Raw genomic sequence first — 26,824 nt, forward strand, 5'->3', positions numbered from 1 at the left:
CTCGTTACAAATTACCTTATCACAAAACTATGTGTTACCGATAATTTCAATGCTTGCAGAGAATACCTTACTGAAAACCGCTTGTCATTTCCTTCTGCTCCTCGTTGGGTTCGACACTCTTACTTATCGAAAGGACTACGATAGATCGCCTACACTTGTGGGTCATCAAGACTCTTTTTTGGCGCCGTTGCCGGGGAGTGAAGCGCGTTTGGTAGGTGGAATTTGGTAAGGAAAAATTTATATAGTGTGCTGAAATTTACTGTCACTTGTTACTATGGAACATAATCCTTTGAGGGGCTTGTTCGAGGTATATTCACCCCGACCCGTAGAGCAAATAGTTGCTCCTCAACCTACTGAATCTACTGAAAATGTCTACTTTGAAATTCCTGCGGGTATGATAGAGATACTGCTAGCTAATCCTTTTGCAGGAGATGGAACATTGCATCCCGATTTACACCTAATCTATGTGGATAAAGTTTGTGGATTATTTAAGCTTGCAGGTATGCCCGATAATGTTATCAAGAAGAAGGTCTTCCCTTTATCTTTGAAGGGAGAGGCATTGACATGGTATAGGCTATGTGATGATATGGGATCATGGAACTACAAATGATTGAAATTGGAATTTCATCAGAAGTTTTATCCTATGCATCTTGTTCATCGTGATCGTAATTACATACATAATTTTTGGCCTCGCGAAGGAGAAATCATCGCTCAAGCTTGGGGGAGGCTTAAGTCAATGTTATATTCATGCCCCAATCATGAGCTCTCAAGAGAAATGATTATTCAAAAATTTTATGCTCGGCTTTCTCTCAATAATCGCTCCATGCTCGATACTTCTTGTACTGGCTCTTTTATGATGAAGACTATTGAATTCAAATGGGATTTATTGGAAAGAATTAAACGCAACTCTGAAGATTGGGATCTCAACGAAGGTAAGGAGTCAGGTATAACACCTAAGTTTGATTGTGTTAAATCTTTTATGGATACCGATGTTTTCCGTGAATTTAGCACTAAATATGGACTTGACTCTGAGATAGTAGCTTCTTTCTGTGAATCCTTTGCTACTCATGTTGATCTCCCTAAGGAGAAGTGGTTTAAATATAATCCTCCCATTGAAGTAAAAGTAGTTGCACCTATTAAAGTTAAAGACAAGACCATCACTTACGATGATCCTGTTGTTCCTACTGCTTATGTTGAGAAACCACCTTTCCCTGTTAGAGTAAAGGATCATGCTAAAGCTTCAACTGTAGTCAACAAAGTAATATTAGGACACACAAACCCCCTGAGCAAGTTAAAGTTGAACCTAATATTGCTATGGTTAAAGATCTCTTGGCTGATAATATCGATGGGCATGTTATTTACTTATGTGATGAGATTGCTAGAATTGCTAAACCTGGTGCTAAAGATAAACATAGACCTGTGGTAGGCATGCCTGTTATTTTTGTTAAAATAGGAGATCATTGTTATCATGGCTTGTGTGATATGGGTGCTAGTGCTAGTGCAATACCTCATTCTTTATACGAAAAAATTATGCATGATATTGCACCTGCTGAGATAGAAGATATAGATGTTACAATTAAGCTTGCTAATAGAGATACTATATTACCGATTGGGATTGTTAGAGATGTTGAAGTCTTGTGTGGGAAGGTTAAATTTCCTGCTGATTTTCTTGTTCTTGGTTCCCCACAAGATAGCTTTTGTCCCATTATATTTGGTAGACCCTTCTTGAACACTGTTAATGCTAGGATAGACTGCGAAAAGGAATTGGTTTGGGTGATATGTCTCATGAGTTTAATTTTGCTAAATTTCGTAGACAGCCCCGTGATGAGGAATTGCCTAGTAAAGATGAAATTATTGGTCTTGCTTCTATTGCCGTGCCTCCTAGTGATCCTTTAGAACAATATTTGCTAGACCATGAAAATGATACGTTTATGAATGAAAGAAGGGAAATAGATGAAGTATTCTTTAAACATGGACCTATTCTAAAATACAACTTGCCTGTTGAAATCCTAGGGGATCCTCCTCCACCCAAGGGTGATCCTGTGTTTGAGCTTAAACCATTACCTGATACTCTTAAATATGCTTATCTTGATGAAAAGAAGATATATCCTGTTATTATTAGTGCTAACCTTTGAGAGAAGGAGGAAGAGAAATTATTGAAAACTCTGAAGAAGCACCGTGCTACTATTGGATATACTCTTGATGATCTTAAGGGCATTAGTCCCACTCTATGTCAACACAAAATAAATTTGGAGAAAGACGCCAAACCAGTTATTGATCACCAACGACGGCTAAATCCTAAGATGAAAGAAGTGGTAAGAAAGGAAATATTAAAGCTCCTTGAGGCATGTATAATTTATCCCGTTGCTGATAGTCAGTGGGTAAGTCCTGTCCATTGTGTCCCTAAGAAGGGAGGTATTATTGTCGTTCCTAATGATAAAGATGAATTGATTCCGCAAAGAATTATTACAGGTTAAGGATGGTAATTGATTTCCGCAAATTAAATAAAGCTACTAAAAAAGATCATTACCCCTTGCCTTTTATTGATCAAATGCTAGAAAGATTATCCAAACATACACATTTTTACTTTCTAGATGGTTACTCTGGTTTCTCTTAAATACCTGTGTCAGCTGAGGATCAAGAAAAGACCACTTTTACTTGCCCTTTCGGTACTTTTGCTTATAGACGTATGCCTTTCGGTTTATGTAATGCACCTGCTACCTTTCAAAGATGCATGATGGCTATATTCTCTGACTTTTGTGAAAGGATTTGTGAGGTTTTCATGGATGATTTCTCTGTTTATGGATCCTCTTTTGATGATTGCTTGAGCAACCTTGATCGAGTTTTGCAGAGATGTGAAGAAACTAATCTTGTCTAGAATTGGGAGAAATGCCACTTTATGGTTAATGAAGGCATTGTCTTGGGGCATAAAATTTTGGAAAGAGGTATTGAAGTTGATAAAGCTAAAGTTGATGCTATTGAAAAGATGTCGTGTCCCAAGGACATCAAAGGTATAAGAAGTTTCCTTGGTCATGCCGGTTTTTATAGGAGGTTCATTAAGGACTTCTCAAAAACTTCTCGGCCTCTGACTAATCTATTACAAAAAGATATACCTTTTGTCTTTGATGATGATTGTGGAAGCATTTGAAATACTTAAGAAAGCTTTGATTTCTGCACCTATCGTTCAGCCACCTGATTGCAATTTACCCTTCGAAATTATGTGTGATGCTAGCGATTATGTTGTAGGTGCTGTTCTAGGACAAAGAGTTGATAAAAAATTAAATGTTATTCAATATGCTAGTAAAACTCTAGACAGTGCCCAGAGAAATTATGTTACCACTGAAAAAGAATTCTTAGCAGTTGTATTTGCTTGTGATAAGTTCAGACCTTATATTGTTGATTCTAAAGTAACTATTCACACTAATCACGCTGCTATTAAATACCTTATGGAAAATAAAGATGCTAAACCTAGACTTATTAGATGGGTTCTCTTGCTACAAGAATTTGATTTGCATATTATTGATAAAAAGGGAGCTGAGAACCCCGTTGCAGACAACTTGTCTAGGTTAGAGAATGTTCTTGATGACCCACTACCTATTGATGATAGCTTTCCTGATGAACAATTAGCTGTCATAAATGCTTCTCGTACTGCTCCATGGTATGCTGATTATGCTAATTACATTGTTGCTAAATTTATACCACCTAGTTTCACATACCAGCAAAAGAAAAAGTTTTTCTATGATTTGAGACATTAATTTTGGGATGACCCACATCTTTATAAAGAAGGAGTAGATGGTGTTATCAGACGTTGTGTACCTGAGCACGAACAGGAATAGGTCCTACGCAAGTGTCGCTCTGAGGCTTATGGAGGACACCACGCTGGAGATAGAACTGCACATAAGGTATTGCAATCCGGTTTTTATTGGCCTACTCTCTTCAAGGATGCTCGTAAGTTTGTCTTGTCTTGTGATGAATGTCAAAGAATTGGTAATATTAGTAGTCGTCAAGAAATGCCTATGAATTATTCACTTGTTATTGAACCATTTGATGTTTGGGGCTTTGATTATATGGGACCGTTTCCTACCTCTAATGGGTATACACATATTTTAGTTGCTGTTGATTACGTTACTAAGTGGGTAGAAGCAATTCCAACTAGTAGTGCTGATCATAACACCTCTATTAAGATGCTTAAAGAATTTTATTTTCCGAGGTTTGGAGTCCCTAGGTATTTAATGACTGATGGTGGTTCACATTTTATTCATGGTGCTTTTCGTAAAATGCTTGCTAAGTATGATGTTAACCATAGAATTTCATCCCCATACCACCCACAGTCTAGTGGTCAAGTAGAATTGAGTAATAGAGAGCTCAAATTAATTTTGCAAAAGACTGTTAATAGATCTAGAAAGAATTGGTCCAAGAAACTTGATGATGCATTATGGGCCTATAGAACTGCATATAAAAATCCTATGGGTATGTCTCCGTATAAAATGGTTTATGGAAAAGCATGTCACTTACCTCTCGAAGTAGAACATAAGGCATATTGGGCCATTAAAGAGCTCAATTATGACTTCAAACTTGCCGGTGAGAAGAGGTTATTTGACATTAGCTCACTTGATGAATGGAGAACCCAGGCTTAAGAGAATGCCAAACTGTTTAAAGAAAAAGTTAAAAGGTGGCATGACAAAACAATACAAAAGCGTGAGTTTAATGTACGTGATTATGTGTTACTATTCAACTCTCATTTAAGATTTTTTGCAGGAAAACTTCTCTCTAAATGGGAAGGTCCTTACGTTATCGAGGTGGCCTATCGTTCCGGTGCCATAAAAATCAACAACTTCGAAGGCACAAATCCAAAGGTGGTGAACGGTCAAAGAATCAAACATTATATCTCAGGTAATCCTATAAATGTTGAAACCAATGTTATTGAAACCGTTACCCCGGAGGAATACATAAGGGACACCTTCAAGAACGTTTCAGACTCCAAAAAGGAATAGGTATGTGGTACGGTAAGTAAACCGACTCCAAAACAGTTCTAAGGGCAATTTTTCTCCATTTTGGAATATTTAAAAAAATAGGAAATTGAGAAGTAGTCCGGGAAGGACACGAGGCTTCCACGAGGGTGGAGGGCGCGCCCTACCCCCCTGGGTGCGCCCCCTGCCACGTGGGCACCTCGTGGGCACCTCGTGTGCTCTCCGGACTCCGTTTTCTTGCACGATACTTCTTTTGGTCAGTAAAAATTCATTATATAATCTCCCAAAGGTTTTGACTCTCGTATCACGCAAATATCCTCTGTTTTCGTTTCGAGCTGTTTTTTTGCCAGAGTTGTCAAGGCCAGGCATCATGTCATTTCCCCCCGCCTCACAATGAGGGCAACGATGCTTGGCTAATGAAGATGGAGCTGAAGAAAGAAGAACCCGGGGAGATCAACAAGGATGAAGGAATCAAGAAAGCCAAGGAGGATCAAGCTCCGGCAGCAGAAGAAGAAGACATCCTTCCACCTCTCTTTACCCCCACTGAGATTGAAGCTTTCAAGATGATTGAGTTAGCTCAGATACAAAACAAGTATCTCATACGTGAAAATATTTTGTTGAAGGATCATATCATCGCACTCAAAGGCATTATCCACAAATTGGAGGATCTCCTACGCTCGATGTGCGACTACCCATCATCAACAACTCCATCTCCTTCAACGGCAAAAGAGATATAATCACATGGGTATGGGCACTCCCCTTGGCAACTGCCAAGCTTGGGGGAGGTGCCCCGGTATCGTATCACCATCACACTCCTATCTTTACCGTTTTTGTTAGTTCGATCCTTTTGGTAATATCTTGATCTAGTAGAATAAAGTTTTAGTATGATCTAGTTTTGAGTTTTGCTTTATGATCCTTCTATGTAATCGAGTCCATGAGCTATATATAATAAAGATTAGTGTTGAGTCAAGGGCTTGATTATTTTGCTATGATCTTGTGGGAATAAAAGAAAAAGAAAAGAATAAAAAGAAACAAAGAGATCATATTGATCTTATGGAGAGTAATGACTTCACATATAAAGAGTATGATGAATAGAACTTGTTGAGAGTTGACAAACATAGTTTTGGTCATCGTTGCAATTAATAGGAAGTAATAAGGAAAGAGAGGTTCTACATATAAATATACTATATTGGACATCTTTTATGATTGTGAGCACTCATTAAAATATGACATGCTAAAGAGTTGATGTTGGACAAGGAAGACAACGTAATGGGTTATGTTTTCTTATATCCGAAATAAAGTATATTGTCATGGATCATCCAACATGTTGAGCTTGCCTTTCTCCCTCATGCTAGCCAATTCTTTGCACCAAGTAGAGATACTACTTGTGCTTCTGAATATCCTTAAAACCAGTTTTGCCATGAGAGTCCACCATACCTACCTATGGATTGAGTAAGATCCTTCAAGTAAGTTGTCATCGGTGCATGCAATAAAAATTGCTCTCTAAATATGTATGATTTATTAGTGTGGAGAAAATAAGCTTTATACGATCTTGTGATGTGGAAGAAATAAAAGCGACGGACTGCATAATAGAGGTCCATATCACAAGTGGCAATATAAAGTGACATTCTTTTGCATTAAGATTTCGTGCATCCAACCATGAAAGCGCATGACAACCTCGGCTTCCCTCTGCGAAAGGCCTATCTTTTACTTTTGTCTTATTCCTTATGCAAGAGTCGTGGTGATCATCACCTTTCCTTTTTACATTTTATCCTTTGGCAACCACATTGTGTTGGAAAGATCCTGATATATATATCCAATTGGATGTAAGTTAGCATGAATTATTATTGTTGACATTACCCTTGAGGTAAAAGGTTGGGAGGCAACACTATAAGCCCCTATCTTTCTCTGTGTCCGATTAAAACTCCAAACCCATAAGTATTGCGTGAGTGTTAGCAATTGTGAAAGACTAAATGATAGTTGAGTATGTGGACTTGCTGAAAAGCTCTTATATTAACTCTTTCCGATGTTATGATAAATTGCAATTGCGTCAATGACCGAGATCATAGTTTGTTAGTTCTCAATGAAGTTTCTGATTCATACTTGACAATGTGAATAGATTATTACTTGAGCATAAGAAATCATATGACAATATCCATATTTGTTGCTATTATAAGAATGAGCATGATGCCTTCATGTGCGTATTTTATTTTATCGAACCTCTATCTCTAAACATGTGGACATATTTATCGTTGTCGGCTTCCGCTTGAGAACAAGCGAGGTCTAAGATTGGGGGAGTTGATACGTCCATTTTGCATCATGCTTTTATATTGATATTTATTGCATTATGGGATGTTATTACACGTTATGTCACAATACTTATGCCTATTCTCTCTTACTTTACAAGGTTTACATGAAGAGGGAGAATGCCGGCAGCTGGAATTCTGGGCTGGAAAAGTAGCAAATATTAGAGACCTATTCTGCACAACTCCAAAAGTCCTGAAACTCCACGGAAGTCATTTTTGGAATTAATAAAAAATACTAAGCGAAGAAAATACCAGAGGGGGCCCACACCCTGGCCACGAGGGTGGGGGGCGTGCCCTACCCCCCTGGGCGCCCCCCTGCCTCGTGGGCCCCCTGGAAGGCCTCCGGTGCCCACCTTCTGTTATATGAAGTCTTTTACCCTTGAAAAAATCATAAGCAACCTTGCGGGACGAAACACCACCGCCACGAGGCGGAACCTTGGCGGAACCAATCTAGGGCTCCGGCGGAGCTGTTCCGCCGGGGAAACTTCCCTCCGGGAGGGGGAAATCATTGCCATCGTCATCACCAACGATCCTCTCATCGGGAGGGGGTCAATCTTCATCAACATCTTCACCAGCACCATCTTCTCTCAAACCCTAGTTCATCTCTTGTATCCAATCTTTGTATCCAAACCTCAGATTGGTACCTGTGGGTTGCTAGTAGTGTTGATTACTCCTTGTAGTTGATGCTAGTTGGTTTATTTTGTGGAAGATCATATGTTCAGATCCATTATGCATATTAATACCCCTCTGATTATGAACATGAATATGCTTTGTCAGTAGTTACGTTTGTTCCTGGGGACATGGGAGAAGTCTTGCCATAAGTAGTCATGTGAATTTGGCATTCGTTTGATATTTTGATGAGATGTATGTTGTCTTTCCTCTAGTGGTGTTATGTGAACGTCGACTACATGATACTTCACCATTATTTGGGCCTATAGGAAGGCATTGGGAAGTAATAAGTAGATGATGGGTTGCTAGAGTGACAGAAGCTTAAACCCTAGTTTATGAGTTGCTTCGTAAGGGGCTGATTTGGATCCATATGTTTCATGCTATGGTTAGGTTTACCTTAATACTTCTTTCGTAGTTGCGGATGCTTGCAATAGGGGTTAATCATAAGTGGGATGCTTGTCCAAGTAAGGGCAGCGCCCAAGCACCGGTCCACCCACATATCAAATTATCAAAGTAACGAACGTGAATCATATGAGCGTGATGAAAATTAGTTTGACGATAATTCCCATGTGTCCTCAGGAGCGTTTTCCTTCATATAGGAGTTTGTCCAGGCTTGTCCTTTGCTACAAAAAGGATTGGGCCACCTTGCTGCACTTTATTTACACTTATTTCTTGTTACTCGTTACAAATTACCTTATCACAAAACTATCTGTTACCGATAATTTCAGTGCTTGCAGAGAATACCTTACTGAAAACCGCTTGTCATTTCCTTCTGCTCCTCGTTGGGTTCGGCACTCTTACTTATCGAAAGGACTACGATAGATCCCATACACTTGTGGGTCATCATCAGTCAAGCAGCCAAAGAAGAGGTAACTATTATTTCCTCCGACTCAGCGCCTTTGCCAAGACAGAAAATTCGACGAGTAACCCGGAAAGTAAGCTTTTCACACCCCTTAGCTCATTTGGATCCTCACTTTCTTTTGAAGCAACAGCAGCACGAGAACCGGCGACAAACTCGGACCAGCGGAGGTGGAGAATTTTCCTCTGGTTTACCAAATACTCCAGCTCCACGGAAATGTCAAAACGAGGTCCCTCCAAATTTAAACTCTTTCTATCCTCTGGCGGGTCTTATTCATCAGCCACTTAATTTCTTCCGATTGAAATTACCAGGGGATATCTCACTCCTCTTCTGGCGACTCATCATAGACCCAGCTGCCGGCCTTCAAGACTGCCCCTGGGTAACAATTTTTTTATTTTCTACCACTTTGCATCCTTATACTTGTACTAACCTCCCACAACCTTTACAGTGGAAAGGCAAAGCCTAGCAAGAAGGCGAAGGTGATCAAGCCGGCTGAAGACCCCAAAGTTCATGAACCGGAGCAGCAAATTCTAGCGTCTGAGGCCTCCGTGCAACAACTAGAAGAGCCTGTCCATGATCCTCCACCAGAAATCCCTGACCTCTCCAGTGATCACACAAATGTCAATCCTTTGCACACTGAATCATCAAGCCCAATTAAACCATCAGAAACACAGACTGAGGATGTTATGATCACTGGCACCGGCTTCCATGAGCCGGGAAAACCTACTGTCTTAGCCAAGCACTCCGCCAAAGAGGACCTTATTGAAAGGCGGAAAATGAGATTTGACATTGCCAACTATTCTCAATTAGCATCAGTGAAGTACTCTCTGGTTATCTCAACCAAGTGCATACCAGCCGCGATCTTGAAATTGACCTGGTGAAATAGATGCATCAGAAATATGAGGTATGAACTCCGGCTTGATAAATTATGCATATCCTGTCAGCCCCCAAGTCTACTGTATATAATAGAATTGAATATGCTGTAGACTTAGAATAGCCATGAATATAAAAAAACATCTTTGGTAGAATCCTTCAAAAGCCGGCTTTCACCATCAGAGTAAAACTGGGTCTTTAACAATTAACATTGCATTCGTAGCCCCCAAGGGCCGGTTTAATCAGCATGAATAAAGTGGTACTGTTCCTCGTTGTTTATAAATCAAAGCTTACTTGTGTAGCCCCCATGAGCCGGATGTGGTCGTTTGCAATGCAACCGGGTCATCATAAAGTAGTAATGAAACACGAGCAATATGCATTAGCCCCCAAGTGCCAAGTGATCTTGCTTGCAAAGTGCTTGGGAGTTACTCATATTTACCATTGTATGAAGAATTTTTTCTGTACACATTAGCCCCCAAGTGCCAAGTGTTGTTGCATGCAAAAGGCTTGGGACTTTTACTCTTGTAATCCAACTTATGAATATGATTTCAAATCTGTGCATATACAGGACGCCACTGCTCAACTTCAATCGCAATTGGCTGATGTGAAAACCCGACTGGAGCATCAAGAATCCGAGACCGGAAGGCCGACTCAAAATTCGAATTTAGTTTGGCTTAAACGGAAAAACTGAAGACCAGTTCTGATGCTGAAAGAACCGCCTGGGTTGAAGAGAGAATGGCTCTAACACAGCGGGCTGAAAAAGTTGAAGCTTCTCTTCAAGAGATAACCATTGAACTTACCGTCTTAAAACACCATATATTCCAGATGATTTCTGCTATCTTTGGTAAGTAGCATTGCTAGCATCATAACTGAGTCTTATCTTTCATGTCATAAGTTGTCTCTGATCTATCCGAAATTATTTACACAGGTCCTAGGAGCAGCAACCTTGGTCAAGAAATGCTTGTGAAGCTCAAGGCCGTATATACGCTTGTTGAATAGCTATATAATGGAACTCAGCGCACACTAGCTACTATTTCTCCAACTAACCAAGCACCCACTCTTCTGAGTGACGTCTTGAAAAAACTTTTTGTTCTGCCTGCTAGGATTGAAGAGATAAAGCGATCATCTACAAGAGCCGGTGCCGTGACGGCTTTAAGCCGGGCCAAGGCATGGCAAGTAGAGCTAGACCCGGCCGAGCTGGCTACTGGGTACCTGAGCTTGAAATAAGATGGCACTCCCTTTGACAAGAAAGACTTTGCTGCCTGCGTGAAGGAGATACGTCCCCTGGCTAGTCTGATTGCTGATGAAACGGACCTTTCAAAATACCAGGCGGCTTATGATATGGAGAATCAGAAGATGCCCACGCCAGCTTACAAAGTGATGGACCTGATCCCTCCAATCTGTAAGCATACTTTCGCCCCTGAAGTTGATCTGTTCGAACTTATAGATGACGAAGCTGAATTCCAAGCCTTGTGTGGCATTGATTGGTCATCACCGAACTTCCAGACAACGAAGGAGGACGAAGAACCAGCAAGGGATGATCCAGAAGCTTCAAACTGTCAAGGCCAAGAAAATTGATCCATCGGGCGGTTCATATATTTGATCTTCTGAAAAAAGACTTGATCATTTGGGCTCGCTGAGCCATGTAATAAATTAGTTGAACTTCTGATCTGCCATGCCATCGCGCACGTTTTGTGTTACATAACATTGTTGATCCGCCATTTGAAGGTATGCCACATGCGTATGATATCATCATGTAGGGCAGATTGTATTTCTTTGTTCTACATAAAAACAGATCACAAAAGTGCCCTGGCGGTTTACCACCGGGCGGGTCATAATGCCCAACAAAAACCTGCTGGTGACTATAATAGTCCATAACCAGGTCTGGTTTTAAATATAACTTATATAAAAAACAAAGTACCGTACCTGTGATAGTTGCTCACACTGTTGGTTTAAACAAACCTATGTAATAAGGGTCATAACCCATAAATTGAGAACTCCACGTCCTGCTTGCAACGCCAAACACCACAGAGGGTAGCATCCCAGTCGTAGAGTACTGTACTCTGAATATATTATTATTATCCCCTGGTGACTTAGAGTCTGCTATCAGGGCGGGTTATAAAAAACCCAAAGAATGCTCAAATATGAGACATAGTCATGGCTGCGTGGCCCGACTTATGAAAATTATATTGTAAGAAAAGAAGAAGCGATATAAATACAAGCCAAAAATACAAGATTCAAAAAAACACGAGGCTTTCAGAGGCCGCCGAGCCAAAATCTCTTCTTCAATGAAACTAGCATGATAGCCACTGGAGTATCCGCGCTTTGTGTAAGCCGGCTCTCACATGACCCAATCGACATTTTAACCTGGATAAGTTCAAGGTCTTGTTAAAAGATTGACTTATCGAGAGTATGCGGGTTTGGAGTACCATCGTGCAAAAACAGGCCGGTTTAACCAAGTTTCAAGGAAGGCGGCTTAATAGCTTGGGCTTATCCTTGCGTTCCGTAAGCCGGCCCTCACATGACAAACCACCGTTTTAACCTTAACCAGTTCAGGGTCTTTTTAAAAGATTGACTGTTAAGAGTACAACGGGTCATTTAGGATTACCTGATGGAGAAGCATCTTGCATTGAGGCAGGATAACCCGGATTTTTGGTGAATACACCTAGTATCCAAGCCAATCAAAAGGGTGAATATAGCTATGTTCATTGAACAGGAAGCCCCCAAGTGATATGTTTCTGAGCTGTACTCAGCGGGTACCTATGTTTGAGCTGTGCTGTGCATCCAACTCTCTTTGGTCCCTGTAACTCGGGCATTTAAGCCTCTTAAGTGATCATGTGAGATGACAATAAAGACTCAATTTCGAAGAAATGAAACGACAGAGGCCCTGAATTATCAGGGATGCCGGCTTTATTATACTCATTATAATATATACATCATCAAAATATGCACATCACGAGAGCCAGTGACTCAGGTGTAATAAGGCCGAAGATGAGCAATATTCCACGGCCGACGGGTCTCCTCCTCCGACGTGTGTGAGTCCTTGTGGTCTCGAACATCGATAAGATAGTATGACCCATTATTTAGATTCTTGCTGACCACAAAAGGCCCTTCCCAAGGCGGGGATAATTTGTGCATATCAGTCTGATCCTGGATAAGCCGGAGTACCAAGTCGTTTTCTTGAAAGGTTCTGGTTTTAACCCGGCGGATGTGATAATGACGCAGATCCTACTGGTAAATTACCGAACGAGCCGCCGCAAGGTCACGCTCCTCATCCAACACGTCAAGACCATTCTGACGTGCTTTTTCATTATCAGCTTCAACATAAGCCGCCATACGGGGCGAATCGTGACGGATGTCACTAGAGAGAACCGCCTCTGCTCCGTGAACCATGAAGAAAGGTGTGTAACCCGTAGATCTGTTGGGGTAGTGTTGATATTCCATAACACTGAGGGTAACTCCTCCACCCAACAACCCAGCGTCCTTTGCAAAGGGACCATAAGCCGGGGCTTGATGCCTCGCAGAATCTCTTGATTAGCTCGCTCAGCTTGACCATTTGACTGGGGGTGAGCCACAGAGGATACATCAATCCGAATATGCTCTCATTGACAAAACTCTTTCATATCACCTTTGGATAAATTAGTGCCATTATCAGTTATAATGCTGTGGGGAAAGCCAAAACGGAAAATCACCTTTTTGATGAATTGAACCGCCGTTGCCGCGTCACACTTACTAACCGGCTCTGCTTCAACCCACTTTGTAAACTTGTCAACCGCCACCAGGAGGTGGGTCTTTTTATCCTTGGACCTTTTGAAAGGTCCAACCATATCAAGCCCCCAAACTGCAAATGGCCAAGCAATTGGAATCATCCTCAATTCTTGAGCCGGCACATGAGCTCGTCGCGCAAACTTCTAACAACCATCACATTTACTGACCAGATCTTCTGCATCATCATGAGCCGTCAGCCAATAAAATCCGTGACAAAATGCCTTGGCTATGAGAGACTTAGAGCCGGCATGATGACCACAACCTCCTTCATGGACCTCTCGTAAAATTTCACAGCCTTCTTCAAGAGAAACGCAACGTTGAAACGCTCTTGTAACATTGCGATGATGCAATTCTCCATTGACAATAGACATTGACTTAGACCGCCGGGTTATCTTCCTGGCCAAAGTTTCATCCTCAGGTAACTCGCCCCAGGTCATATAAGAAAAATAAGGAACTGTCCAATCAGGAATAGCATGAAGAGCCGCCACCAGTTGTGCTTCCGGGTCAGGAATAGCCAGATCTTCCTCTGTGGGTAATTTGACCGAAGGGTTATGCAGGATATCCAAGAAAGTGTTAGGTGGCACCGGCTTACGCTGGGACCCTAACCGGCTTAAAGCATCAGCTGGCTCATTTCTCCTTCGATCAACATGTTCAACTTGATAACCTTTGAAATGACCCGTGATAGCATCAACCTCTCGACTTTAAGCCGCCATGAGTGGATCCTTGGAATCCCAAGTGCCAGAAACTTGCTGAGCCACCAGATCTGAGTCGCCAAAACACCTCACCCGGCTTAAGTTCATATCCTTAGCCATCCGAAGACCATGGAGCAAGGCCTCATACTCAGCTGCATTGTTAGTACAAGGGAACATCAACCGGAGAACATAAGAAAATTTATCACCTCGTGGGGAGGTCAAGACAACTCCAGCCCCCGAGCCTTCCAATTGCCTAGACCCATCAAAGTGAATAGTCCAATATGTGTTATCCTGCTTCTCCTCAGGCATCTGCAGCTCTGTCCAGTCATTTATGAAATCCATAAGTGCTTGAGACTTAATGGTTGTTCAAGGCATATACTTTAAACCATGAGGTCCAAGCTCAATGGCCCACTTGGCTACCCGACCTATGGCTTCTCTGTTTTGAATAATATCCCCTAAAGGAGCAGAACTAACCATAGTGATGGGATGATCCAAAAAATATTGCTTGAGCTTTCGAATAGCCATGAACATCCCATACACAAGCTTCTGCCAATGCGGTTACCTCTGCTTGGACTCAATAAGCACCTCACTGATGTAATAAACCGGCCGTTGAACCGGATGCTCCTTGCCTGATTCCTTCCTTTCCACCACAATGGCTACACTAACAGCTCAGCTATTAGCAGCCACGTATAATAGGAAGGGATCCTTACCAATGGGAGCAGCAAGAACTAGCGGCTCAGCCAATTATTTCTTCAAGGCCTCAAATGCCTGATCAGCAGCATCACTCCAGACAAAGTGATCTGTCTTCTTCATCATCTGGTACAGAGGGATAGCCTTCTCACCCAACCGGCTTATGAACCGGCTTAAAGCCGCAATACGACCCGCCAAACGTTGAACATCATTGATACACGCCGGTTTAGCCAGAGAGGTGATAGCCTTGATCTTCTCCGGGTTAGCTTCAAGACCCCTTTCCGAAACCAGAAAACCCAAAAGCTTGCCTGCTGGCACACCAAAAACACACTTGGCCGGGTTTAGCATCATCTTGTAGACCCGGAGATTGTCAATGGTCTCCTTTAAATCATCTATCAGGGTCTCCTTCTTCCTGGACTTCACCGCAATATCATCCACATAAGCGCGAACATTGCGCCCAATTTGATCATGGAGGCAATTTCGCACACACCACTAGTAAGTCGCCTAGGCACACTTGAGCCCAAAAGCCATAGACACGTAGCAGAAGGATCCAAAGGGAGTAATAAAAGTTGTCTTCTCCTGGTCCTTAACTGCCATTTTGATCTGATGATAACCAGAATAAGCATCCAAAAAGCTCAGATGCTCACAACCAGCCGTAGCATTAATAATCTGATCAATACGGGGGAGAGCAAAGGGATCAGCCGGACAAGCCTTGTTTAAGTCCGTATAATCCACACACATGCGCCAGGTGCCATTTTTCTTAAGTACCAGCACCGGGTTAGCCAACCATTCGGGGTGAAAAACTGTTGGGGAACGTAGTAATTTCAAAAAAATTCCTACGCACACGAAGATCATGGTGATGCATAGCAACGAGGGGGGAGAGTGTTGTCAACGTACCCTCGTAGACCGAAAGCGGAAGCGTTAGCACAACGCGGTTGATGTAGTCGTATGTCTTCACGATCCGACCGATCAAGTACCGAACGTACGGCACCTCCGAGTTCAGCACACGTTCAGCCCGATGATGTCCTCGAACTCCGATCCAGCCGAGTGTTGAGGGAGAGTTTCGTCAGCACGACGGCGTGGTGACGATGATGATGTTCTACCGACGAAGGGCTTCGCCTAAGCACCGCTACAGTATTATCGAGGTGGACTATGGTGGAGGGGGGCACCGCACACGGCTAAAATATCAAACGATCAATTCTTGTGTCTCTAGGGTACCCCCCTGCCCCCGTATATAAAGGAGCAAGGGGGCGAGGTGTGGCCGGCCAGGAGGAGGCGCGCCAGGAGGATTCCTACTCCCACCGGGAGTAGGACTCCCTCCCTTCCTTGTTGGAATAGGAGAAGGGGAAAAGAAGTGGAGGAGAAGAAGGAAAAGGGGGGCGCCGCCCCCTTCTCCTTGTCCTATTCGGACTAGGGGAGGGGCGCGCGGCCCTTGCCCTGGCCGCCTCTCCTCTTCTCCACTAAGGGCCGCTATGGCCCATTAACCCCCGGGGGGTTCCGGTAACCCCTCCGGTACTCTAGTAAAATCCCGATTTCACCTGGAACACTTCCGATATCCAAATATAGGCTTCCAATATATCAATCTTTATGTCTCGACCATTTCGAGACTCCTCGTCATATCCGTGATCACATCTGGGACCCGAACAACCTTCGGTACATCAAAACTCATAAACTCATAATATAACTGTCATTGAAACTTTAAGCGTGCGGACCCTACGGGTTCGAGAACTATGTGGACATGACCGAGACACGTCTCCGGTCAATAACCAATAGTGGAACCTGGATGCTCATATTGGTCCCACATATTCTACGAAGATCTTTATCGGTCAGACCGCATAACAACATACGTTGTTCCCTTTGTCATCGGTATGTTACTTGCCCGAGATTCGATCGTCGGTATCTCAATACCTAGTTCAATCTCGTTACTGGCAAGTCTCTTTACTCGTTCCGTAATACATCATCCCGCAACTAACTCATTAGTTGCATTGCTTGCAAGGCTTAAGTGATGTGCTTTACCGAGCGGGCCCAGAGATACCTCTCCGACAATCGGAGTGACAAATCCTAATCTCGAAATACGCCAACCCAACAAGTACCTTCGGAGACACCTGTAAAGGACCTTTATAATCACCCAGTTATGTTGTGACATTTGGTAGCACACAAAGTGTTCCTCCGGTAAACGGGAGTTGCATAATCTCATAGTCATAGGAACATGTATAAGTCATGAAGAAAGCAATAGCAACATACTAAATGATCGAGTGCTAAGCTAACGGAATGGGTCAAGTCAATCACATCATTCTCCTAACGATGTGATCCCGTTAATCAAATGACAACTCATGTCAATGGCTAGGAAACATAACCATCTTTGATCAACGAGCTAGTCAAGTAGAGGCATACTAGTGACACTCTGTTTGTCTATGTATTCACACAAGTATTATGTTTCCAGTTAACACAATTCTAGCATGAATAATAAACATTTATCATGATATAAGGAAATAAATAATAACTTTATTATTGCCTCTAGGGCATATTTCCTTCAGTCTCGCACTTGCACTAGAGTCAACAATCCAGATTACACAGTAACGATTCTAACATCCATGGAGCCTTGGTGCTGATCATGTTTTGCTCATGGAAGAGGCTTAGTCAACGGGTCTGCAACATTCAGATCCGTATGTATCTTGCAAATTTCTATGTCTCCCACCTGGACTAAATCCCGGATGGAATTGAAGCGTCTCTTGATGTGCTTGGTTCTCTTGTGAAATCTGGATTCCTTTGCCAAGGCAATTGCACCAGTATTGTCACAAAAGATTTTCATTGGACCCGATGCACTAGGTATGACACCTAGATCGGATATGAACTCCTTCATCCAAACTCCTTCATTTGCTGCTTCCGAAGCAGCTATATACTCCGCTTCACACGTAGATCCCGCCACAACGCTTTGTTTAGAACTGCACCAACTGACAGCTCCACTGTTCAATGTAAACACGTATCCGGTTTGCGATTTAGAATCGTCCGGATCAGTGTCAAAGCTTGCATTGACGTAATCATTTACGACTAGCTCTTTGTCACCTCCATAAACGAGAAACATATCCTTAGTCCTTCTCAGGTATTTCAGGAGGTTCTTGACCGTTGTCCAGTGATCCACTCCTGGATTACTTTGGTACCTCCCTGCTAGACTTATAGCAAGGCACACATCAGGTCTGGTACACAGCATTGCATACATGATAGAGCCTATGGCTGAAGCATAGGGAACATCTTTCATCTTCTCTCTATCTTCTGCAGTGGTCGGGCATTGAGTCCTACTCAACTTCACACCTTGTAACATAGGCAAGAACCCTTTCTTTGCTTGATCCATTTTGAACTTCTTCAAAACTTTGTCAAGGTATGTGCTTCGTGAAAGTCCAATTAAGCGTCTTGATCTATCTCTATAGATCTTGATGCCCAATATATAAGCAGCTTCACCGAGGTCTTTCATTGAAAAACTCTTATTCAAGTATCCCTTTATGCTATCCAGAAATTCTATATCATTTCCAATCAACAATATGTCATCCACATATAATATCAGAAATGCTACAGAGCTCCCACTCACTTTCTTGTAAATACAGGCTTCTCCAAAAGTCTGTACAAAACCAAATGCTTTGATCACACTATCAAAGCATTTATTCCAACTCCGAGAGCTTGCACCAGTCCATAAATGGATCGTTGGAGCTTGCACACTTTGTTAGCTCCCTTTGGATCGACAAAACCTTCTGGTTGCATCATATACAACTCTTCTTCCAGAAATCCATTCAGGAATGCAGTTTTGACATGCATTTGCCAAATTTCATAATCATAAAATGCGGCAATTGCTAACATGATTCAGACAGACTTAAGCATCGCTACGGGTGAGAAAGTCTCATCGTAGTCAGTCCCTTGAACTTGTCGAAAACCTTTTGCAACAAGTCGAGCTTTATAGACAGTAACATTACCGTCAGCGCCGGTCTTCTTCTTGAAGATCCATTTATTCTCAATGGCTTGCCGATCATCGGGCAAGTCAACCAAAGTCCACACTTTGTTCTCATACATGGATCCCATCTCAAATTTCATGGCCTCAAGCCATTTTGCGGAATCTGGGCTCACCATCGCTTCTTCATAGTTCGTAGGTTCGTCATGGTCTAGTAACATAACCTCCAGAACAGGATTACCGTACAACTCTGGTGCGGATCTTACTCTGGTTGACCTACGAGGTTCAGTAACAACTTGATCTGAAGTTCCATGATCATCATCATTCACTTCTTCACTAATTGGTGTAGGCGTCACAGGAACCGGTTTCTGTGATGAACTACTTTCCAATAAGGGAGCAGGTACAGTTACCTCATCAAGTTCTACTTTCCTCCCACTCACTTCTTTCGAGAGAAACTCCTTCTCTAGAAAGGATCCATTCTTAGCAACGAATGTCTTGCCTTCGGATCTGTGATAGAAGGTGTACCCAATAGTCTCCTTTGAGTATCCTATGAAGACACATTTCTTCGATTTGGGTTCGAGCTTATCAGGTTGAAGTTTTTTCACATAAGCATCGCAGCCCCAAACTTTAAGAAACGACAACTTTGGTTTCTTGCCAAACCATAGTTCATAAGGCGTCGTCTCAACGGATTTCGACGGTGCCCTATTTAACGTGAATGCAGCCGTCTCTAAAGCATAACCCCAAAACGATAGCGGTAAATCAGTAAGAGACATCATAGATCGCACCATATCTAGTAAAGTACGATTACGATGTTCGGACACACCATTACGCTGTGGTGTTCTAGGTGGCGTGAGTTGCGAAACTATTCCGCATTGTTTCAAATGTAGACCAAACTCGTAACTCAAATATTCTCCTCCACAATCAGATCGTAGAAACTTTATTTTCTTGTTACGATGATTTTCAACTTCACTCTGAAATTCTTTGAACTTTTCAAATGTTTCAGAGTTATGTTTCATTAAGTAGATATACCCATATCTGCTTAAATCATGTGTGAAGGTGAGAAAATAACGATATCCGCCGCGAGCCTCAACATTCATCGGACCACATACATCTGTGTGTATGATTTCCAACAAATCTGTTGCTCTCTCCATAGTTCCGGAGAACGGCATTTTAGTCATCTTGCCCATGAGGCACGGTTCGCAAGTACCAAGTGATTCATAATCAAGTGGTTCCAAAACTCCATCAGTATGGAGTTTCTTCATGCGCTTTACACCGATATGACCTAAACGGAGTGCCACAAATAAGTTGCACTATCATTATCAACTCTGCATCTTTTGGCTTCAACATTATGAATATGTGTATCACTACTATCGAGATTCATCAAAAATAGACCACTCTTCAAGGGTGCATGACCATAAAAGATATTACTCATATAAATAGAACAACCATTATTCTCTGATTTAAATGAATAACCGTCTCGCATCAAACAAGATCCAGATATAATATTCATGCTCAACGCAGGCACCAAATAACAATTATTTAGGTCTAATACTAATCCCGAAGGTAGATGTAGAGGTAGCGTGCCGACGACGATCACATCGACTTTCGAACCGTTTCCCACGCGCATTGTTACCTCGTCCTTGGCCAGTGTTCGCTCAATCCGTAGTCCCTGTTTCGAGCTGCAAATATTAGCAACAGAACCAGTATCAAATACCCAGGTGCTACTGCGAGCTCTAGTAAGGTACACATCAATAACATGTATATCACATATACCTTTGTTCACCTTGCCATCCTTCTTATCCGCCAAATACTTGGGGCAGTTCCGCTTCCAGTGACCAGTCTGCTTGCAGTAGAAGCACTCAGTCTCAGGCTTAGATCCAGACTTGGGTTTCTTCTCTTGAGCAGCAACTTGCTTGCTGTTTGTCACGACCGGTTTTTCAATAAAATAATTATTGAGAAACCAATCCCTGTTACGGACCAGCGAGGAAGAATTCCTTCTCACTGATAGACAATACATTGGTCACAGAAGAAAAATACCAGGAGTACTAAATATAATACAAAGTTGAGCAGAGACTGCCCAACAATTTATTACATACACGCCGATAAAACAACGCGGCGGATCGGGTGGCAAACTACTAACTCACGATAAAAACGGTGGTGGAAATATCATCGCGAAGCGAGTGACATGATTCCAGAATACTACAACTCTTCGAGCGTCGGAGTGAGGCCCGAGTAGACTTATTGCGGGGGGCGGAAGCGTAAACAACATAAGTGACCAATATCCGGGATCGCGCAGGACTGACTGGGACTCCTCTAGGCATCGGACGCGCTATCAAACTCTTCATCCAAGAGATCGCCTTCGTCAACATCTGGCCAAATCAACAAGCCAGGTGAGTACTATGAAAGTACTCGCAAGACAGTTCGGACATAAGGTATAACAAATGCAAACATGAAACACATGAACAAGTTAACCAGAGCGATCAGACATAGAGATAATAAATACTGGGTGCCAAGCGAGGGTCTGAATGACGCCTCGAGCGGAAACTGCAGAATAGTAATGCGGGTGCCAAACGAGTGTCTGAAAGACTCCTCGAGCGGAAAATGCGGAATAATAATACTGGTGCCAAACGAGTGTCTGAAAGACTCCTCGAGCGAAAAAATGCGGAATAATAATACTGGTGCCAAACGAGTGTCTGAAAGACTCCTCGAGCGGAAAATGCGGAATAATAATAATGGTGCCAAACGAGTGTTTGAAAGACTCCTCGAGAGGAAAATGCAGAATAATAATGCCACAGTCGGGCGTCGGGGCGACACCACATAAAGGGCTTATAACAGAAAGTAAAGACAGTGCATGCCGCAGTCGGACGTCTGAGCGACATCACATAAAGGGCTTATATCGAAAGTGAGAAACGAGTACACGCCACAGTCGGACGTCTGCGCGACGTCACATAAAGGGCTTATATCACAACTCATTAATACAATAGCTCGGAGACATAAATTATCACAAGCATGAGACACAAAATAAAGTTAGTCCATCAACTGGAATAACAATAAATCTGAGATTTTACCGCTTGAGCTTGTTCACCGGGGGCAAGATTTTCACACGGATAGATTTGGATGTAAAGTCTACATTACTGATCATGGATACGATGATTTGGAAAGAATTGACTCTGCAGAGTTTGTACTTAACCACAGCCAACGGATTTCAGTAGTCACGGGGACTAGTTCCGTCTACGGTGTTCTGGAAGGAACACGTCTAACCAGTACACACCCAATTTAACCATCCGAAGCCAGGGATCACCCTCGGCAACATTCAGGAAAAACCCTGAGTCGGGGAGGCTACAACCTCGCGTAGCATGGGATCAAATTTCTATACGCGCGCTATAAGGGGGTGCCCCCCCTCTCGGTCCCAACCGGAAACACCCATGCCCCCTGACCGAATGACTGGCTTTAATCCTGGGCCAAGGTACCATCATCCCGGCCTCTTTGTTTGGTGTGTACACGGAAAGAGGTTACCAACTTACTAAACCGTATCCTGGCAATGAGACATGTGGTAGCACGGAAAGGGGAAGGGACGATAACACGGCTCCAACCATGTTAACGTCGGAAAAATCGGATGACACAAGGCTGGCATGCTACAACAGTACCACCTTGCTGCCCTTCATGTCACCACATGATTAGGCCACCTCTCATCAGAGGTCATCGCAACTTTGGAACATGCGGGAAAAGATCGATAACGTGGCTCCAACCACGTTAACATCGAAGAAAGTCGGATGACGCAAGGCTGGAATGCTACAACAGTACCACCTTGCTGCCCTTCATGTCACTACATGATTAGGCCACCTCTCATCAGAGGTCATCGCAACTTCGGAACAACCGGGTCGTTGCCTTACAAGCAACGAGGTATTTATCGACACTCACATGCCACGCACAAACTTTCACATGAACATGCAAAACATCTGCCATATCAAATGTTCAAACATGCTTGCCTGGTTCGGAGAAGTCGGAGTCTAGCTCGGCGAAGTTCGCGGCTCCGTCGCCTCTCCCGGAACCTACGGCAATCACGAAACGGGTTCTAACGTGAAAAACCAACACATGCACAGAAACTTTGCCAAATATTTTTCAAATAAATCCCATAAAAAACTAGACAAAATTTGGAGATTGACAGAAAAAGAATCACTCAAAAATACCTTTTCATTAAAAAGTTATAAAGGTTTCTGTCCAAGGACCTTTCTATAATGAAACGGAAAAGTTCCAGGGTTTTAACTGAGAAAACAGAAAACGCTTCGGCTGGGAATGCGCAAGCGCAAGGAGAAAACGTATTTTGCCCGAAGGCGCCAACAGAAAACGGTTCGGGGAAATAAAACAGAGGCTGACACGCGGGGCCCGCATGTCAGGTTTTAAAGCTCGCCGGCGCCCGAAGACGGCGGTGGACGCCGGCGTCGAACCACGGCGAGTTAGGAGAAACGGAGGGTACCAAGAGCTTCAGTGTCTTCTTCCGCGTCGGTGGGTGGTGGACTCGTCCAACGGGGAGCACCACGTCGACGGCGACACTATCTCCGGCGGACGGCGGTTCGGGTGAGGTTGGGGAACTCCGGTGGAGGGCTGCAAAGTACGAATTGAGGCGCGGGTCAGAAGGGGTGATGCAAGGAGAAGCTACTGGCAAGAGAATGGGGGCTGCGGAGCACACACGGGGGCGAATCGGGCTGGATCCCGTGGCGGATCGCGGCGGCCGGAGTCGAGGAAGGAGACCCCCTCGCGGCTCTACCAGTGGCTGGGCGTGCTCTAGGGGAAGTGTAGGGCTGGTGGGTGCTCGAGTTGAAGCTCGGGGCCCCTATTTATAGGCAGATCGACGGGGTGGCCGTGAACGGAGAATCTCCGGCGAGCGATTACGGTGGAGCAGTGGGTTGGCAGGGGCTTTGAGCGGTCGAGCAGCATCAGTGGATGTTACTGGACTCGATTTGCAGCTGAACGGGGTTGGTCTTGGCGTAATGGCGTCGGTCCACGGTGAGGTGACCGCACGGGCTCAACGGCGGCAGAGAGCGCGCTCCGCGCCCTGGGGTTCACGACGAGAGCGGCAGCGCATTCGGGGGAGTGGGCGGCCACGCGGCGGGCTCCGGTGGTGTGGGCGGCGCTGGGTGGAGTCGGCGGCGCCGTGTCTCCCGCTGGCGTCCGCAAAGCCGCCGCCGGCGTCGGTCACGGGGCGGCGCACCTCCTGCTGCTCGTCACCGACGCCCGCAAGATGCTAGGCACTCGTGCGGTGCAGGAACGAGAGGGCGAGGACGAGGAACAAGGCGACACGAGGGTACTGGCGAGATCGACGCCCGTTTCTGAAGAAAACGACAGCAGCCACTTGACTGAACTCTGAACTTACTGAATCTTGACAGTGACCAAGCATTGCAGGTGTTCGACAGTAGGTTTTGGTAAAGAGATAAATTGTTCTGGAGCTGTAACTTGGTGAGATGATCACTCAAAGCACCCAGGGGCTGCATGAATTTACTTGGAATTTTTGGAGAAAGTTTTGAATGAATTTCACCAAATTTGGCAAATCTGGTCCAAACTTGCAGCTGATGTAGTTTGAAATTTTTGAACTGGAGACCAGTGGATCTTCATGGTTCCAGGTTGAGGGTTCAAAGGACTAGGAGGGGAAAAAGGTTTGGTGGCAAAAATCAAAACAGAAAAAGGAGTTCCTTTGTAAATCTCCAAGTGCTATAAGAGAAGACAGAAATTTATTTGAATAGAATTTGAAAGGGAATGATCACATGAGGAGGTTCAACTTGCTGGGTTTGATGCAAATCATGATCCAAAGGTGAGGGAAGGGTTAGGAGAGAGGATTTGCACTAATGCCATGGCAAGAAGGAATAGTTGAAAGTGGCAAAGGACTTTCCAAAAGCCATAGTGCAAATTCAAGAAAAGGTTTTCAAAAGTTATTCTCTCAAATGAAAAACATTTTGTCTTGAGCCCAAATGAAGAGCAAGAACTCCCCAGGTCAAAGGCAGATCTTGGGTGAATTCAAATAAAAATTTTGCCATAAAGAAAAATATTTGAGAGTGAGAGTTCTCTTGAAGAAAATTTCTAAATCACTCCCTTCAAGTCAAATAAAAATCTTTTTTGAAAAATTCAATAGAAACTTGGGTGTCACACTGTTCTTCTTGAAGTTCCCCTTCTTCTTCCCTTTGCCCTTTTTCTTGAAACTGGTGGTCTTATTGACCATCAACACTTGATGCTCCTTCTTGATTTCTACCTCCGCAGCCTTTAGCATTGCGAAGAGCTCGGGAACCGTCTTATCCATCCCTTGCATGTTATAGTTCATCACGAAGCTCTTGTAGCTTGGTGGCAGTGATTGAAGAATTCTGTCAATGACGCTATCATCCAGAAGATTAACTCCCAGTTGAATCAAGTGATTGTTATACCCAGACATTTTGAGTATATGCTCACTGACAGAACTATTCTCCTCCATCTTGCAGCTGTAGAACTTATTGGAGACTTCATATCTCTCAATCCGAGCATTTTCTTGAAATATTAACTTCAACTCCTAGAACATCTCATATGCTCCATGACGTTCAAAACGTCGTTGAAGTCCCGGTTCTAAGCCGTAAAGCATGGCACACTAAACTATCGAGTAGTCATCAGCTTTGCTCTGCCAGACGTTCATAACATCTAGTGTTGCTCCTGCAGCAGGTTTGGCACCTAGCGGTGCTTCCAGGACGTAATTCTTCTGTGCAGCAATGAGGATAATCCTCAAGTTACGGACCCAGTCCGTGTAATTGCTACCATCATCTTTCAACTTTGCTTTCTCAAGGAACGCATTAAAATTCAACGGAACAACAGCACGGGCCATCTATCTACAATCAACATAGACAACAAGATACTATCAGGTACTAAGTTCATGATAAATTGAAGTTCAATTAATCATATTACTTAAGAACTCCCACTTAGATAGACATCCCTCTAATCCTCTAAGTGATCGCGTGATCCAAATCAACTAAACCATAACCGATCATCACGTGAAATGGAGTAGCTTTCAATGGTGAACATCATTATGTTGATCATATCTACTATATGATTCACGCTCGACCTTTCGGTCTCAGTGTTCCGAGGCCATATCTGCATATGCTAGGCTCGTCAAGTTTAACCCGAGTATTCCGCGTGTGCAAAACTGGCTTGCACCCGTTGTAGATGGACGTAGAGCTTATCACACCCGACCATCACGTGGTGTCTGGGCACGAAGAATTTGGCAACGGTGCATACTCAGGGAGAACACTTTTATCTTGAAATTTAGTGAGAGATCATCTTATAATGCTACCGTCAATCAAAGCAAGATAAGATGCATAAAACATAGACATCACATGCAATCAATATAAGTGATATGATATGGCCATCATCATCTTGTGCTTGTGATCTCCATCTCCGAAGCACCGTCACGATCATCATCGTCACCGGCGCGGCACCTTGATCTCCATCGTAGCATCACTGTCGTCTCGCCAATCTTATGCTTCTACGACTATCGCTATCGCTTAGTGATAAAGTAAAGCATTACAGGGCGATTGCATTGCATACAATAAAGCGACAACCATATGGCTCCTGCCAGTTGCCGATAACTCGGTTACAAAACATGATCATCTCATACAATAAAATTTAGCATCATGTCTTGACCATATCACATCACAACATGCCCTGCAAAAACAAGTTAGACGTCTTCTACTTTGTTGTTGCAAGTTTTATGTGGCTGCTACTGGGCTTAGAAAGAACCGTTCTTACCTATGCATCAAAACCAAAACGATAGTTTGTCAAGTTGGTGATGTTTTAACCTTCGCAAGGACCGGGCGTAGCCACACTCGGTTCAACTAAAGTTGGAGAAACCGACACCCGCCAGCCACCTGTGTGCAAAGCACGTCGGTAGAACCAGTCTCGCGTAAGCGTACGCGTAATGTTGGTCCGGGCCGCTTCATCCAACAATACCGCCGAACAAAAGTATGACATGCTGGTAAGCAGTATGTCTTATATCGCCCACAACTCACTTGTGTTCTACTCGTGCATATGACATCTACGCATAA

The sequence above is a fragment of the Triticum aestivum genome, chromosome 1D (genome assembly GCF_018294505.1).
Source record: "Triticum aestivum cultivar Chinese Spring chromosome 1D, IWGSC CS RefSeq v2.1, whole genome shotgun sequence".
Taxonomy (NCBI): domain Eukaryota; kingdom Viridiplantae; phylum Streptophyta; class Magnoliopsida; order Poales; family Poaceae; genus Triticum; species Triticum aestivum.